The sequence below is a fragment of the Rhinoderma darwinii genome, chromosome 11 (assembly GCF_050947455.1).
Source record: "Rhinoderma darwinii isolate aRhiDar2 chromosome 11, aRhiDar2.hap1, whole genome shotgun sequence".
Lineage (NCBI taxonomy): Eukaryota > Metazoa > Chordata > Amphibia > Anura > Rhinodermatidae > Rhinoderma > Rhinoderma darwinii.
In genome coordinates this window covers 92326475-92343139 of record NC_134697.1, presented here as the reverse complement: position 1 = coordinate 92343139, position 16665 = coordinate 92326475, and positions in this window count along the sequence as shown.

The following is a 16665-nucleotide window of genomic DNA, read 5'->3' as shown; positions in this document are numbered from 1 at the left end:
GTGTGAGGGGCAGCTATAGTCACATAATACTGTGTGAGGGGTAGCTATAGGGGCATAATACTGTGTGAGGGGCAGCTATAGGGCATAATACTGTGTGAGGGGCAGCTATAGGGGCATAATACTGTGTGAGGGGCAGCTATAGGGGCATAATACTGTGTGAGGGGCCACTATAGGGACATAATACTGTGTGAGGGGCAGCTATAGGGGCATAATACTGTGTGAGGGGCCGCTATAGGGGCATAATACTGTGTGAGGGGCCGCTATAGGGGCATAATACTGTGTGAGGGGCAGCTATAGGAGCATAATACTGTGTGAGGGGCAGCTATAGGGGCATAATACTGTGTGAGGGGCAGCTATAAGGGCATAATACTGTGTGAGGGGCAGCTATATGAGCATAATACTGTGTGAGGGGCAGCTATAGGGGCATAATACTGTGTGAGGGGCAGCTATAGGGGCATAATACTGTGTGAGGGGCAGCTATAGGGGCATAATACTGTGTGAGGGGCAGCTATAGGGGCATAATACTGTGTGAGGGGCAGCTATAGGGGCATAATACTGTGTGAGGGGCAGCTAAAGGGGCATAATATTGTGTGAGGGGCAGCTATAGGGCATAATACTGTGTGAGGGGCAGCTATAGGGGCATATTACTGTGTGAGGGGCAGCTATAGGGGCATAATACTGTGTGAGGGGCAGCTATAGGGGCATAATACTGTGTGAGGGGCAGCTATAGGGGCATAATACTGTGTGAGGGGCATAATACTGTGTGAAGGGCAGCTATAGGGGCATAATACTGTGTGAGGGGCATAATACTGTGTGAGGGGCCGCTATAGGGGCATAATACTGTGTGAGGGGCCGCTATAGGGGCATAATACTGTGTGAGGGGCAGCTATAGGAGCATAATACTGTGTGAGGGGCAGCTATAGGGGCATAATACTGTGTGAGGGGCAGCTATAAGGGCATAATACTGTGTGAGGGGCAGCTATATGAGCATAATACTGTGTGAGGGGCAGCTATAGGGGCATAATACTGTGTGAGGGGCAGCTATAGGGGCATAATACTGTGTGAGGGGCAGCTATAGGGGCATAATACTGTGTGAGGGGCAGCTATAGGGGCATAATACTGTGTGAGGGGCAGCTATAGGGGCATAATACTGTGTGAGGGGCAGCTAAAGGGGCATAATATTGTGTGAGGGGCAGCTATAGGGGCATAATACTGTGTGAGGGGCAGCTATAGGGGCATAATACTGTGTGAGGGGCAGCTATAGGGGCATATTACTGTGTGAGGGGCAGCTATAGGGGCATAATACTGTGTGAGGGGCAGCTATAGGGGCATAATACTGTGTGAGGGGCAGCTATAGGGGCATAATACTGTGTGAGGGGCAGCTATAGGGGCATAATACTGTGTGAGGGGCAGCTATAGGGGCATATTACTGTGTGAGGGGCAGCTATAGGGGCATATTACTGTGTGAGGGGCAGCTATAGGGGCATAATACTGTGTGAAGGGCAGCTAAAGGGGCATAATACTGTGTGAGGGGCAGCTATAGGGGCATATTACTGTGTGAGGGCAGCTATAGGGGCATAATACTGTGTGAGGGGCAGCTATAGGGGCATAATACTGTGTGAGGGGCTGCTATAGGGGCATAATACTGTGTGAGGGGCAGCTATAGGGGCATCATATTGTGTGAGGGGCAGCCATAGGGGCATAATACTGTGTGAGGGGCAGCTATAGGGGCATAATACTGTGTGAGGGGCCGCTATAGGGGCATAATACAGTGTGAGGGGCCGCTATAGGGGCATAATACTGTGTGAGGGGCATAATATTGTGTCGAGGGGCAGCTATAGGGGCATAATACTGTGAGGGGCAGCTATAGGGGCATAATACTGTGAGGGGCAGCTATAGGGGCATAATACTGTGTGAGGGGCAGCTATAGGGGCATAATACTGTGTGAGGGGCAGCTATAGGGGCATAATACTGTGTGAGGGGCATAATACTGTGTGAGGGGCAGCTAAAGGGGCATAATACTGTGTGAGGGGCAGCTATAGGGGCATAATACTGTGAGGGGCAGCTATAGGGGCATAATACTGTGTGAGGGGCAGCTATAGGGGCATAATACTGTGTGAGGGGCATAATACTGTGTGAGGGGCAGCTAAAGGGGCATAATACTGTGTGAGGGGCAGCTATAGGGGCATGATACTGTGTGAGGGGCAGCTATAGGGGCATGATACTGTGTGAGGGGCAGCTATAGGGGCATAATACTGTGTGAGGGGCAGCTATAGGGGCATAATACTGTGTGAGGGGCATAATACTGTGTGAGGGGTAGCTATAGGGGCATAATACTGTGTGAGGGGCAGCTATAGGGCATAATACTGTGTGAGGGGCTGCTATAGGAGCATAATACTGTGTGAGGGGCTGCTATAGGCGCATAATACTGTGTGAGGGGCAGCTATAGGGGCATAATACTGTGTGAGGGGCAGCTATAAGGGCATAATACTGTGTGAGGGGCAGCTATGAGGGCATAATACTGTGTGAGGGGCAGCTATAGGGGCATAATACTGTGTGAGGGGCAGCTAAGGGGGCATAATGTGTGAGGGGCAAACTATAGTGGCATAATATTGTGTGAGGGGTAGCTATAGGGGCATAATACTGTGTGAGGGGCAGATATCGGGGCATAATACTGTGTGAGGGGCAGCTATAGGGGCATAATACTGTGTGAGGGGCAGCTATAGGGGCATAATACTGTGTGAGGGGCAGCTATAGGGGCATAATACTGTGTGAGGGGCATAATACTGTGTGAAGGGCAGCTAAAGGGGCATAATACTGTGTGAGGGGCAGCTATAGGGGCATATTACTGTGTGAGGGCCGCTATAGGGGCATAATACTGTGTGAGGGGCAGCTATAGGGGCATAATACCGTGTGAGGGGCAGCTATAGGGGCATAATACTGTGTGAGGGGCAGCTATAGGGGCATAATACTGTGTGAGGGGCTGCTATAGGGGCATAATACTGTGTGAGGGGCATAATACTGTGTGAGGGGCAGCTAAAGGGGCATAATACTGTGTGAGGGGCAGCTATAGGGGCATAATACTGTGTGAGGGGCAGCTATAGGGGCATAATACTGTGTGAGGGGCATAATACTGTGTGAGGGGCAGCTATAGGGGCATAATACTGTGTGAGGGGCAGCTATAGGGGCATAATACTGTGTGAGGGGCCGCTATAGGGCATAATACTGTGTGAGGGGCCGCTATAGGGGCATAATACTGTGTGAGGGGCCGCTATAGGGGCATAATACTGTGTGAGGGGCAGCTGTGGGAGCATAATACTGTGTGAGGGGCTGCTATAGGCGCATACTACTGTGTGAGGGACAGCTATAGGGGCATAATACTGTGTGAGGGGCAGCTATATGGGCATAATACTGTGTGAGGGGCAGCTATAGGGGCATAATACTGTGTGAGGGGCATAATACTGTGTGAGGGGCAGCTATAGGGGCATAATACTGTGAGGGGCAGCTATAGGGGCATAATACTGTGTGAGGGGCAGCTATAGGGACATACTACTGTGTGAGGGGCAGCTATAGGGGCATAATACTGTGTGAGGGGCAGCTATAGGGGCATAATACTGTGTGAGGGGCAGCTAAAGGGGCATAATACTGTGTGAGGGGCAGCTATAAGGGCATAATACTGTGTGAGGGGCAGCTATAGGGGCATAATACTGTGTGAGGGGCAGCTATAGGGGCATATTACTGTGAGGGGTAGCTATAGGGGCATAATACTGTGTGAGGGGCAGCTATAGGGGCATAATACTGTGTGAGGGGCAGCTATAGGGGCATAATACTGTGTGAGGGGCATAATACTGTGTGAGGGGCAGCTATAGGGGCATAATACTGTGAGGGGCAGCTATAGGGGCATAATACTGTGTGAGGGGCAGCTATAGGGGCATAATACTGTGTGAGGGGCATAATACTGTGTGAGGGGCAGCTAAAGGGACATAATACTGTGTGAGGGGCAGCTATAGGGGCATAATACTGTGTGACGGACATTTATAGGGGCATAATACTGTGTGAGGGGCATAATACTGTGTGAGGGGCCGCTATAGGGGCATAATACTGTGTGAGGGGCCGCTATAGGGGCATAATACTGTGTGAGGGGCAGCTAAAGGGGCATAGTGTGTGAGGGGCAGCTATAGGGCATAATATTGTGTGAGGGGCAGCTATAAGGGAATAATACTGTGTGAGGGCCAGCTATAGGGGCATAATACTGTGTGAGGGCCAGCTATAGGGGCATAATACTGTGTGAGGGGCAGCTATAGGGGCATAATACTGTGTGAGAGGCAGCTATAGGGACATAATACGGTGGGAGGGGTAGCTATAGGGGCATAATACTGTGTGAGGGGCAGCTATAGGGGCATAATACTGTGTGAGGGGCATAATACTGTGTGAGGGGCAGCTATAGGGGCATAATACTGTGTGAGGGGCATAATACTGTGTGAGGGGCAGCTATAGGGACATAATACTGTGTGAGGGGCAGCTATAGGGGCATAATACTGTGTGGAGGGCAGCTATAGGGGCATAATATTGTGTGGAGGGGCAGCTATAGGGGCATAATACTGTGAGGGGCAGCTATAGGGGCATAATACTGTGTGAGGGGCAGCTATAGGGGCATAATACTGTGTGAGGGGCATAATACTGTGTGAGGGGCATAATACTGTGTGAGGGGCATAATACTGTGTGAGGGGCAGCTAAAGGGGCATAATACTGTGTGAGGGGCAGCTATAGGGGCATAATACTGTGTGAGGGGCAGCTATAGGGGCATAATACTGTGTGAGGGGCATAATACTGTGTGAGGGGCAGCTAAAGGGGCATAATACTGTGTGAGGGACAGCTATAGGGGCATAATACTGTGTGAGGGGCCGCTATAGGGGCATAATACTGTGTGAGGGGCCACTATAGGGGCATAATACTGTGTGAGGGGCCGCTATAGGGGCATAATACTGTGTGAGGGGCCGCTATAGGGGCATAATACTGTGTGAGGGGCATAATACTGTGTGAGGGGCAGCTAAAGAGGCATAGTGTGTGAGGGGCAGCTATAGGGGCATATTACTGTGTGAGGGGCAGCTATAGGGGCATAATACTGTGTGAGGGGCAGCTATAGGGGCATAATACTGTGTGAGGGGCAGCTATAGGGGCATAATACTGTGTGAGGGGCAGCTATAGGGGCATAATACTGTGTGAGGGGCAGCTATAGGGGCATATTACTGTGTGAGGGGCAGCTATAGGGGCATATTACTGTGTGAGGGGCAGCTATAGGGGCATAATACTGTGTGAAGGGCAGCTAAAGGGGCATAATACTGTGTGAGGGGCAGCTATAGGGGCATATTACTGTGTGAGGGCAGCTATAGGGGCATAATACTGTGTGAGGGGCAGCTATAGGGGCATAATACTGTGTGAGGGGCTGCTATAGGGGCATAATACTGTGTGAGGGGCAGCTATAGGGGCATCATATTGTGTGAGGGGCAGCCATAGGGGCATAATACTGTGTGAGGGGCAGCTATAGGGGCATAATACTGTGTGAGGGGCCGCTATAGGGGCATAATACAGTGTGAGGGGCCGCTATAGGGGCATAATACTGTGTGAGGGGCATAATATTGTGTCGAGGGGCAGCTATAGGGGCATAATACTGTGAGGGGCAGCTATAGGGGCATAATACTGTGAGGGGCAGCTATAGGGGCATAATACTGTGTGAGGGGCAGCTATAGGGGCATAATACTGTGTGAGGGGCAGCTATAGGGGCATAATACTGTGTGAGGGGCATAATACTGTGTGAGGGGCAGCTAAAGGGGCATAATACTGTGTGAGGGGCAGCTATAGGGGCATAATACTGTGAGGGGCAGCTATAGGGGCATAATACTGTGTGAGGGGCAGCTATAGGGGCATAATACTGTGTGAGGGGCATAATACTGTGTGAGGGGCAGCTAAAGGGGCATAATACTGTGTGAGGGGCAGCTATAGGGGCATGATACTGTGTGAGGGGCAGCTATAGGGGCATGATACTGTGTGAGGGGCAGCTATAGGGGCATAATACTGTGTGAGGGGCAGCTATAGGGGCATAATACTGTGTGAGGGGCATAATACTGTGTGAGGGGTAGCTATAGGGGCATAATACTGTGTGAGGGGCAGCTATAGGGCATAATACTGTGTGAGGGGCTGCTATAGGAGCATAATACTGTGTGAGGGGCTGCTATAGGCGCATAATACTGTGTGAGGGGCAGCTATAGGGGCATAATACTGTGTGAGGGGCAGCTATAAGGGCATAATACTGTGTGAGGGGCAGCTATGAGGGCATAATACTGTGTGAGGGGCAGCTATAGGGGCATAATACTGTGTGAGGGGCAGCTAAGGGGGCATAATGTGTGAGGGGCAAACTATAGTGGCATAATATTGTGTGAGGGGTAGCTATAGGGGCATAATACTGTGTGAGGGGCAGATATCGGGGCATAATACTGTGTGAGGGGCAGCTATAGGGGCATAATACTGTGTGAGGGGCAGCTATAGGGGCATAATACTGTGTGAGGGGCAGCTATAGGGGCATAATACTGTGTGAGGGGCATAATACTGTGTGAAGGGCAGCTAAAGGGGCATAATACTGTGTGAGGGGCAGCTATAGGGGCATATTACTGTGTGAGGGCCGCTATAGGGGCATAATACTGTGTGAGGGGCAGCTATAGGGGCATAATACCGTGTGAGGGGCAGCTATAGGGGCATAATACTGTGTGAGGGGCAGCTATAGGGGCATAATACTGTGTGAGGGGCTGCTATAGGGGCATAATACTGTGTGAGGGGCATAATACTGTGTGAGGGGCAGCTAAAGGGGCATAATACTGTGTGAGGGGCAGCTATAGGGGCATAATACTGTGTGAGGGGCAGCTATAGGGGCATAATACTGTGTGAGGGGCATAATACTGTGTGAGGGGCAGCTATAGGGGCATAATACTGTGTGAGGGGCAGCTATAGGGGCATAATACTGTGTGAGGGGCCGCTATAGGGCATAATACTGTGTGAGGGGCCGCTATAGGGGCATAATACTGTGTGAGGGGCCGCTATAGGGGCATAATACTGTGTGAGGGGCAGCTGTGGGAGCATAATACTGTGTGAGGGGCTGCTATAGGCGCATACTACTGTGTGAGGGACAGCTATAGGGGCATAATACTGTGTGAGGGGCAGCTATATGGGCATAATACTGTGTGAGGGGCAGCTATAGGGGCATAATACTGTGTGAGGGGCATAATACTGTGTGAGGGGCAGCTATAGGGGCATAATACTGTGAGGGGCAGCTATAGGGGCATAATACTGTGTGAGGGGCAGCTATAGGGACATACTACTGTGTGAGGGGCAGCTATAGGGGCATAATACTGTGTGAGGGGCAGCTATAGGGGCATAATACTGTGTGAGGGGCAGCTAAAGGGGCATAATACTGTGTGAGGGGCAGCTATAAGGGCATAATACTGTGTGAGGGGCAGCTATAGGGGCATAATACTGTGTGAGGGGCAGCTATAGGGGCATATTACTGTGAGGGGTAGCTATAGGGGCATAATACTGTGTGAGGGGCAGCTATAGGGGCATAATACTGTGTGAGGGGCAGCTATAGGGGCATAATACTGTGTGAGGGGCATAATACTGTGTGAGGGGCAGCTATAGGGGCATAATACTGTGAGGGGCAGCTATAGGGGCATAATACTGTGTGAGGGGCAGCTATAGGGGCATAATACTGTGTGAGGGGCATAATACTGTGTGAGGGGCAGCTAAAGGGACATAATACTGTGTGAGGGGCAGCTATAGGGGCATAATACTGTGTGACGGACATTTATAGGGGCATAATACTGTGTGAGGGGCCGCTATAGGGGCATAATACTGTGTGAGGGGCCGCTATAGGGGCATAATACTGTGTGAGGGGCAGCTAAAGGGGCATAGTGTGTGAGGGGCAGCTATAGGGCATAATATTGTGTGAGGGGCAGCTATAAGGGAATAATACTGTGTGAGGGCCAGCTATAGGGGCATAATACTGTGTGAGGGCCAGCTATAGGGGCATAATACTGTGTGAGGGGCAGCTATAGGGGCATAATACTGTGTGAGAGGCAGCTATAGGGACATAATACGGTGGGAGGGGTAGCTATAGGGGCATAATACTGTGTGAGGGGCAGCTATAGGGGCATAATACTGTGTGAGGGGCATAATACTGTGTGAGGGGCAGCTATAGGGGCATAATACTGTGTGAGGGGCATAATACTGTGTGAGGGGCAGCTATAGGGACATAATACTGTGTGAGGGGCAGCTATAGGGGCATAATACTGTGTGGAGGGCAGCTATAGGGGCATAATATTGTGTGGAGGGGCAGCTATAGGGGCATAATACTGTGAGGGGCAGCTATAGGGGCATAATACTGTGTGAGGGGCAGCTATAGGGGCATAATACTGTGTGAGGGGCATAATACTGTGTGAGGGGCATAATACTGTGTGAGGGGCATAATACTGTGTGAGGGGCAGCTAAAGGGGCATAATACTGTGTGAGGGGCAGCTATAGGGGCATAATACTGTGTGAGGGGCAGCTATAGGGGCATAATACTGTGTGAGGGGCATAATACTGTGTGAGGGGCAGCTAAAGGGGCATAATACTGTGTGAGGGACAGCTATAGGGGCATAATACTGTGTGAGGGGCCGCTATAGGGGCATAATACTGTGTGAGGGGCCACTATAGGGGCATAATACTGTGTGAGGGGCCGCTATAGGGGCATAATACTGTGTGAGGGGCCGCTATAGGGGCATAATACTGTGTGAGGGGCATAATACTGTGTGAGGGGCAGCTAAAGAGGCATAGTGTGTGAGGGGCAGCTATAGGGGCATAATATTGTGTGAGGGGCAGCTATAAGGGCATAATACTGTGTGAGGGCCAGCTATAGGGGCATAATACTGTGAGGGCCAGCTATAGGGGCATAATACTGTGTGAGGGGCAGCTATAGGGGCATAATACTGTGTGAGGGGCATAATACTGTGTGAGGGGCAGCTAAAGGGACATAATACTGTGTGAGGGGCAGCTATAGGGGCATAATACTGTGTGACGGACATTTATAGGGGCATAATACTGTGTGAGGGGCCGCTATAGGGGCATAATACTGTGTGAGGGGCCGCTATAGGGGCATAATACTGTGTGAGGGGCAGCTAAAGGGGCATAGTGTGTGAGGGGCAGCTATAGGGCATAATATTGTGTGAGGGGCAGCTATAAGGGAATAATACTGTGTGAGGGCCAGCTATAGGGGCATAATACTGTGTGAGGGCCAGCTATAGGGGCATAATACTGTGTGAGGGGCAGCTATAGGGGCATAATACTGTGTGAGAGGCAGCTATAGGGACATAATACGGTGGGAGGGGTAGCTATAGGGGCATAATACTGTGTGAGGGGCAGCTATAGGGGCATAATACTGTGTGAGGGGCATAATACTGTGTGAGGGGCAGCTATAGGGGCATAATACTGTGTGAGGGGCATAATACTGTGTGAGGGGCAGCTATAGGGACATAATACTGTGTGAGGGGCAGCTATAGGGGCATAATACTGTGTGGAGGGCAGCTATAGGGGCATAATATTGTGTGGAGGGGCAGCTATAGGGGCATAATACTGTGAGGGGCAGCTATAGGGGCATAATACTGTGTGAGGGGCAGCTATAGGGGCATAATACTGTGTGAGGGGCATAATACTGTGTGAGGGGCATAATACTGTGTGAGGGGCATAATACTGTGTGAGGGGCAGCTAAAGGGGCATAATACTGTGTGAGGGGCAGCTATAGGGGCATAATACTGTGTGAGGGGCAGCTATAGGGGCATAATACTGTGTGAGGGGCATAATACTGTGTGAGGGGCAGCTAAAGGGGCATAATACTGTGTGAGGGACAGCTATAGGGGCATAATACTGTGTGAGGGGCCGCTATAGGGGCATAATACTGTGTGAGGGGCCACTATAGGGGCATAATACTGTGTGAGGGGCCGCTATAGGGGCATAATACTGTGTGAGGGGCCGCTATAGGGGCATAATACTGTGTGAGGGGCATAATACTGTGTGAGGGGCAGCTAAAGAGGCATAGTGTGTGAGGGGCAGCTATAGGGGCATAATATTGTGTGAGGGGCAGCTATAAGGGCATAATACTGTGTGAGGGCCAGCTATAGGGGCATAATACTGTGAGGGCCAGCTATAGGGGCATAATACTGTGTGAGGGGCAGCTATAGGGGCATAATACTGTGTGAGGGGCATAATACTGTGTGAGGGGCAGCTAAAGGGACATAATACTGTGTGAGGGGCAGCTATAGGGGCATAATACTGTGTGACGGACATTTATAGGGGCATAATACTGTGTGAGGGGCCGCTATAGGGGCATAATACTGTGTGAGGGGCCGCTATAGGGGCATAATACTGTGTGAGGGGCAGCTAAAGGGGCATAGTGTGTGAGGGGCAGCTATAGGGCATAATATTGTGTGAGGGGCAGCTATAAGGGAATAATACTGTGTGAGGGCCAGCTATAGGGGCATAATACTGTGTGAGGGCCAGCTATAGGGGCATAATACTGTGTGAGGGGCAGCTATAGGGGCATAATACTGTGTGAGAGGCAGCTATAGGGACATAATACGGTGGGAGGGGTAGCTATAGGGGCATAATACTGTGTGAGGGGCAGCTATAGGGGCATAATACTGTGTGAGGGGCATAATACTGTGTGAGGGGCAGCTATAGGGGCATAATACTGTGTGAGGGGCATAATACTGTGTGAGGGGCAGCTATAGGGACATAATACTGTGTGAGGGGCAGCTATAGGGGCATAATACTGTGTGGAGGGCAGCTATAGGGGCATAATATTGTGTGGAGGGGCAGCTATAGGGGCATAATACTGTGAGGGGCAGCTATAGGGGCATAATACTGTGTGAGGGGCAGCTATAGGGGCATAATACTGTGTGAGGGGCATAATACTGTGTGAGGGGCATAATACTGTGTGAGGGGCATAATACTGTGTGAGGGGCAGCTAAAGGGGCATAATACTGTGTGAGGGGCAGCTATAGGGGCATAATACTGTGTGAGGGGCAGCTATAGGGGCATAATACTGTGTGAGGGGCATAATACTGTGTGAGGGGCAGCTAAAGGGGCATAATACTGTGTGAGGGACAGCTATAGGGGCATAATACTGTGTGAGGGGCCGCTATAGGGGCATAATACTGTGTGAGGGGCCACTATAGGGGCATAATACTGTGTGAGGGGCCGCTATAGGGGCATAATACTGTGTGAGGGGCCGCTATAGGGGCATAATACTGTGTGAGGGGCATAATACTGTGTGAGGGGCAGCTAAAGAGGCATAGTGTGTGAGGGGCAGCTATAGGGGCATAATATTGTGTGAGGGGCAGCTATAAGGGCATAATACTGTGTGAGGGCCAGCTATAGGGGCATAATACTGTGAGGGCCAGCTATAGGGGCATAATACTGTGTGAGGGGCAGCTATAGGGGCATAATACTGTGTGAGAGGCAGCTATAGGGACCTAATCCTGTGGGAGGGGTAGCTATAGGGGCATAATACTGTGTGAGGGGCATAATACTGTGTGAGGGGCAGCTAAAGGGGCATAATACTGTGTGAGGGGCAGCTATAGGGGCATAATACTGTGTGAGGGGCAGCTATAGGGGCATAATACTGTGTGAGGGGCAGCTATAGGGGCATAATACTGTGTGAGGGGCAGCTATAGGGTCATAATACTGTGTGAGGGGCAGCTATAGGGGCATAATACTCTGTGAGGGGCAGTGTCAGGGTGTATATTCTATACAGTAGTTTCAGGGGATCTAAATTAATTCAATGGCGTGACCTGCAATAAGGGTGTGGCCTAAACCGTTAATTAATTTTGATTTAGGCCATAATTGCCCAGCCCTCCCGCCATGTATAGCCGTTTCATACGTCCGGGTCATGTGTTCGGTGGATACAAACACTACAATGTGAATAAAGCCTTCAGGAGGATGTCGGATGGATTACAGGACTTTGATGGTCTTTGATTATGGGCTGCCGGCAATGATTGGCTGAAGCGGTCACACACCGCCACGTCACTGCTGGCAGCCTATAAAAAACAAAACGGTGTCTGATCACCTGAGCAGTTGCGCTGGATTTGAGGGGAATTTAACTCCTTCCCGCTTTTAGGCGTGACTGTACGTCCAAATTCAAGGTGCTTTCCCGCACACGGGCGCACAGTCACGCCCTGTAGATGAAGCCGGCACAGGAGCTGCGCGCTTCATCTCCGGCCCTGTCATACACAGCTGACATCCCGCTGCAATGGCAGTTACCGCCGATCTCAGCCATTTAACCCCTTCAATGCGGCGGTCAATGGTGTCCGCCACTTTGAAGTGGTTGACAGAGGGAGGGAGCCCCCTCTGTGCCCCCCCCAGGCCCCCCTGCGATGGATCGCGGATGGCGATGGTTGCTATGGCAACCAGGCAACTGTTGCTAGGCTTCCTGGTTGCCCAGGTGCGGCAGCCTATCAGGTCCTGCCCGAGGCATGACGTAATAGGTAACTGTCAGATGATGAGTGACGTTACAATACACTGCACTACACAAGTACATACAGAAGTAGTGCAGTGTATTGTACCGGCGATCAGAAGATCAGATCTCCAAGTCCCAGGTCAGTGTAAAAGAAAAAGTGACAAAAAAAATGTGAAAGAAAAATCAATAAATAAAAGGTTTAACTAATAAAAACAATAATCGCCGTTTCCCTGATCAACTCCTTTATTATTAGAAAAAAATGAAAACATGAAAAAAAAACGATACATAATAATAGGTATCGCCGCGATCGCAACGGCCTGATCTATAAAAATCTCACATTGTTTTTACCGCTCGGTGAACACCGTAATTTTTTTTAATAAAAAGTGATCAAAAAGTTGCAAGTAACGCAAAATGGTACCAATAGAAACGACAGTTCGTCACGCATAAAACAAGCCGTCCCGCAGCGATATCAACGGAAAAATAAAAAAGTTATGGCTGTCAGAAAATGGTGTCATATACCCTGATGTACTCCGCCCAGCTTACATATACCCTGATGTACTCCGCCCAGCTTACATATACCCTGATGTAATCCGCCCAGCTTACATATACCCTGATGTAATCCGCCCATCATACATATACCCTGATGTACTCCTCACATATTACATATATCCTGATGTACTCCGCCCAGCTTACATATACCCTGATGTACTCCTCACATATTACATATACCCTGATGTACTCCTCACATATTACATATACCCTGATGTACTCCTCACATATTACATATACCCTGATGTACTCCTCACAGCTTACATATATCCTGATGTACTCCTCACATATTACATATATCCTGATGTACTCCTCACATATTACATATACCCTGATGTACTCCGCACATATTACATATACCCTGATGTACTCCTCACATATTACATATACCCTGATGTACTCCTCACAGCTTACATATATCCTGATGTACTCCTCACATATTACATATATCCTGATGTACTCCTCACATATTACATATACCCTGATGTACTCCGCACATATTACATATACCCTGATGTACTCCTCACATATTACATATACCCTGATGTACTCCTCACATATTACATATACCCTGATGTACTCCTCACAGCTTACATATATCCTGATGTACTCCTCACATATTACATATATCCTGATGTACTCCTCACATATTACATATACCCTGATGTACTCCTCACATATTACATATACCCTGATGTACTCCTCACATATTACATATACCCTGATGTACTCCGCACAGCTTACATATACCCTGATGTACTCCGCACAGATTACATATACCCTGATGTACTCCGCCCATCATACATATACCCTGATGTACTCCTCACAGATTACATATACCCTGATGTACTCCTCACATATTACATATACCCTGATGTACTCCTCACATATTACATATACCCTGATGTACTCCTCACAGCTTACATATACCCTGATGTACTCCGCACAGATTACATATACCCTGATGTACTCCGCCCATCATACATATACCCTGATGTACTCCTCACATATTACATATACCCTGATGTACTCCTCACATATTACATATACCCTGATGTACTCCGCACAGCTTACATATACCCTGATGTACTCCGCACAGATTACATATACCCTGATGTACTCCGCCCATCATACATATACCCTGATGTACTCCTCACATATTACATATACCCTGATGTACTCCTCACATATTACATATACCCTGATGTACTCCTCACATATTACATATACCCTGATGTACTCCTCACAGCTTACATATATCCTGATGTACTCCTCACATATTACATATATCCTGATGTACTCCTCACATATTACATATACCCTGATGTACTCCGCACATATTACATATACCCTGATGTACTCCTCACATATTACATATACCCTGATGTACTCCTCACATATTACATATACCCTGATGTACTCCTCACAGCTTACATATATCCTGATGTACTCCTCACATATTACATATATCCTGATGTACTCCTCACATATTACATATACCCTGATGTACTCCTCACATATTACATATACCCTGATGTACTCCTCACATATTACATATACCCTGATGTACTCCGCACAGCTTACATATACCCTGATGTACTCCGCACAGATTACATATACCCTGATGTACTCCGCCCATCATACATATACCCTGATGTACTCCTCACATATTACATATACCCTGATGTACTCCTCACATATTACATATACCCTGATGTACTCCTCACATATTACATATACCCTGATGTACTCCTCACATATTACATATACCCTGATGTACTCCTCACATATTACATATACCCTGATGTACTCCTCACATATTACATATACCCTGATGTACTCCTCACATATTACATATACCCTGATGTACTCCTCACAGATTACATATACCCTGATGTACTCCTCACAGATTACATATACCCTGATGTACTCCGCACATATTACATATACCCTGATGTACTCCTCACATATTACATATACCCTGATGTACTCCTCACATATTACATATACCCTGATGTACTCCTCACATATTACATATACCCTGATGTACTCCTCACATATTACATATACCCTGATGTACTCCTCACATATTACATATACCCTGATGTACTCCTCACATATTACATATACCCTGATGTACTCCTCACATATTACATATACCCTGATGTTCTCCTCACAGATTGCATATACCCTGATGTTCTCCTCACATATTACATATACCCTGATGTACTCCTCACATATTACATATACCCTGATGTACTCCTCACATATTACATATACCCTGATGTACTCCTCACATATTACATATACTCTGATGTACTCCTCACATATTACATATACCCTGATGTACTCCGCCCAGTTTACATATACCCTGATGTACTCCTCACATATTACATATACCCTGATGTACTCCTCACATATTACATATACCCTGATGTACTCCGCCCATCATACATATACCCCGATGTACTCCTCACAGATTACATATACCCTGATGTACTCCTCACAGCTTACATATACCCTGATGTACTCCTCACATATTACATATATCCTGATGTACTCCTCACATATTACATATGTGCGGAGTACATCAGGGTATATGTAATATGTGAGGAGTACATCAGGGTATATGTAAGATGGGCGAAGTACATCAGGGTATATGTAATATGTGAGGAGTACATCAGGATATATGTAATATGTGAGGAGTACATCAGGGTATATGTAATCTGTGAGGAGTACATCAGTACTCCTGATGTACTCCTCACATATTACATATACCCTGATGTACTCCTCACATATTACATATACCCTGATGTACTCCTCACAGATTACATATACCCTGATGTACTCCTCACAGATTACATATACCCTGATGTACTCCGCACATATTACATATACCCTGATGTACTCCTCACATATTACATATACCCTGATGTACTCCTCACATATTACATATACCCTGATGTACTCCTCACATATTACATATACCCTGATGTACTCCTCACATATTACATATACCCTGATGTACTCCTCACATATTACATATACCCTGATGTACTCCTCACATATTACATATACCCTGATGTACTCCTCACATATTACATATACCCTGATGTTCTCCTCACAGATTGCATATACCCTGATGTTCTCCTCACATATTACATATACCCTGATGTACTCCTCACATATTACATATACCCTGATGTACTCCTCACATATTACATATACCCTGATGTACTCCTCACATATTACATATACTCTGATGTACTCCTCACATATTACATATACCCTGATGTACTCCGCCCAGTTTACATATACCCTGATGTACTCCTCACATATTACATATACCCTGATGTACTCCTCACATATTACATATACCCTGATGTACTCCGCCCATCATACATATACCCCGATGTACTCCTCACAGATTACATATACCCTGATGTACTCCTCACAGCTTACATATACCCTGATGTACTCCTCACATATTACATATATCCTGATGTACTCCTCACATATTACATATGTGCGGAGTACATCAGGGTATATGTAATATGTGAGGAGTACATCAGGGT